The sequence below is a fragment of the Octopus bimaculoides genome, chromosome 3 (assembly GCF_046866305.1).
Source record: "Octopus bimaculoides isolate indiv1 chromosome 3, ASM4686630v1, whole genome shotgun sequence".
Classification (NCBI taxonomy): Eukaryota; Metazoa; Mollusca; class Cephalopoda; order Octopoda; family Octopodidae; genus Octopus; species Octopus bimaculoides.
In genome coordinates, this window is record NC_142930.1 from 74,418,248 (window position 1) to 74,420,747 (window position 2,500).

At 36.7% G+C, this 2,500-nt stretch overlaps 1 long non-coding RNA gene across 10 annotated transcripts in view; it reads right to left on the reverse strand.

Annotated features, from left to right (window-relative positions):
• The window catches only part of LOC106877519 (uncharacterized), an 89,669-nt gene that overhangs the window by 43,087 nt on the left and 44,082 nt on the right, over nucleotides 1-2,500 (reverse strand). Inside the window, exon 2 of one of the 10 annotated variants that reach the window (XR_016241078.1) lies at nucleotides 1,646-2,403. The exons of 8 other annotated variants lie outside the window; for them this stretch is intronic. This is a non-coding gene — a long non-coding RNA (uncharacterized LOC106877519). Of the gene's footprint in view, nucleotides 1-1,645; nucleotides 2,404-2,500 lie in introns of those variants that run through there. One more of the 10 variants, XR_016241080.1, reaches the window with a different exon arrangement.

Sequence of the window (2,500 nt, forward strand, 5' to 3'; positions counted from 1 at the left end):
TATTATTATTATTATTATTATTATTATTATTATTATTGAGAGAGCAACGCATGCCATCAAAATGATACTGGGGTGACAGATATACGAGGCACTATATACCCATCATAACTACCAGTCTGATAAAACTACACCAGGCACATGTGTCACTACAATACGTGTGCAACATGGTGATTTCATATCAAGATAAACAGCGCATGCCCTTACAGGTGAGGCTCAGTTAGAATTTTCTCCAGATCGAGTAGCCCATGCTACTCAGAAGATCCCTGAATAAGGATTGTTTAAGTATGATGAACGAAACATAGATGTTTCCAGAGGTGAATTACTCAAATTACTCAGAGAATCCCTTTCAATACATCGTTATGATGCCCTTAGAGATGCATATATCGTCAGTCACTAACGAACACGCTCAACTGATGATGGTCAAACAAATGATAAGCAAATTTGTGGTATTGAGCAGAATATTTGCTGTAGCCCATCATTTACAACTTATCAAAACATGTACACGTTAACACTTACAATCAGTTAAGGTCATTATTATTTTTATTATTTATACACAAACACGAAATAATAACTCAAAGATTTGTTCCATCATTAGAGAGAAATACTCATGCGTTGTTGCCTACATTTCAACTGTGATACATATTATGAAGCTAAAATCACCACATGATAAATGGATTTAAGCGTCAGTACATACATACATACATTATGTATATGTATGTTTGTATGTATTCATGTATATATGTATGTATTTATGTATATATGCAACTATGTATGCATGAATCTATGTATGTATGTATGAACGTATGTATGTATGTGTGTATGTATGTATGTATGTATGTAGCAATGTTTTTATGCATGTGTGTAAGAGGGAGGGAGGGAAATAAATGGAGAGAGAGAAATGGGAGTGTGAAGTAGAGATAGAGAGAGAGAGAGAGAGAGAGAGAGAGAGAGAGAGAGAGAGAGAGAGAGAGAGAGAAAGAGTTAATAAGAAATATAACTGCAAGTAGCAACAAATTTAAGTTTCTAATTTAGGTGTAAGACCTGTTTAATAAAAAGTGTGTGCGAGCAATCGCAAGCATAGCCGTGTAGACAAGAAATTCAGTTCGCAATTACAGGGTTTCGGATCTTCTGCTGCAGTCGTGGGTTGATCAATGTCATGTGCATAGAATTTGGCAGACGAAAACTGTGCTGAAAGGGTGTGCCATTTGCGTAGGCAAAGTGGAAGCTTTTGGAGGCTTTCTCATGGCTTCAAGTCTATTTAACTGGAACCTGTCCCGGATTTTTTGTCGTTTAAGTAACTGAAAGTACCTCCTGAACGATCGAGAGGTTGTCGGTCGCACGGTCACCTAAACAAGGCAGTGACTTGGGTAACCTAAGACTATAAATATTTATATGTATGTGTATATTGAATTTGAAATGCCCCTGATATTGTGCCCAAACTTCAGAATACTAACAATTAGAAAGTATATACTTTTATATTCAATAATGAATATTTATAGTTTTAGACTAAGTACTATCCTGTTTTGGTGACCGTGCGACTGACAACTTTCCGTTCGTTCTGGAGGTACTCCCAGTTACTTAAACGACAAAAAAAAATGGGATAGGTTCCGGCTAAATAGATCTGAACCCGTGAGTGAGCCTCTAAAAACTTCCACTTAGCCTACGCAGATGGCACACCCCTTCAGCACAGTTTCCGAGTGCCAAATTCTATGCACATGGCATTAATCAACCCACGACTGCAGCAGCAGATGTTGTAAAGTGTGACAGAATCCGAAACCCTGTAGTTGCGAACTGAATTTCTTATCTACACGGCTATACTTGCGCTTGCTAGCACACATTTTTATTAAACTAGTCTTACACCTAAATTAGAAACTCACTCTCTCTCTCTCTCACACACTCACTCCCCATTTCTTTCTCTTTATTTATTTCTCTCCCTCCCTCCCACACACACACACATACATACATTGCTACATACATACATACATACATACATACATATACACGTAGGTAGATGTATGCATACATAAATACACGCACATACATACATTACATACATACATACACACATACATACACAGATATACACACGCGCTATCATTCACACCCACTCATATTGTCATTGGCCACTTCATCATTATATATTAAATTCTATTCAAATTGAAATCCGGTCTGTACCGGAAACACTCAGACAATAGAACGATGCTAGGCAACAAAACAAAATCGATAATCAATCACTGAACTTTAGTGACTTTGAATTGGTTCATTAGTGGAATGGTTGCTCGTTAGAAATTGTATGAAGTAATGGAATAAATTGTTATAAGTTGACGTAAATATTGATCCGAGTGTTTGAACCTTGAAGCTGTTAGTCCGAGTCTAACATCATTTCTAGGGTAGTGATTTAACCTGCAAAAGTGTAAATCACAGAGGCGGGTTAATGAGTAATAAATAAATCATATAAACATAATGGATTCATAGTCTAAGTTTTTCGAAGACGTAATAA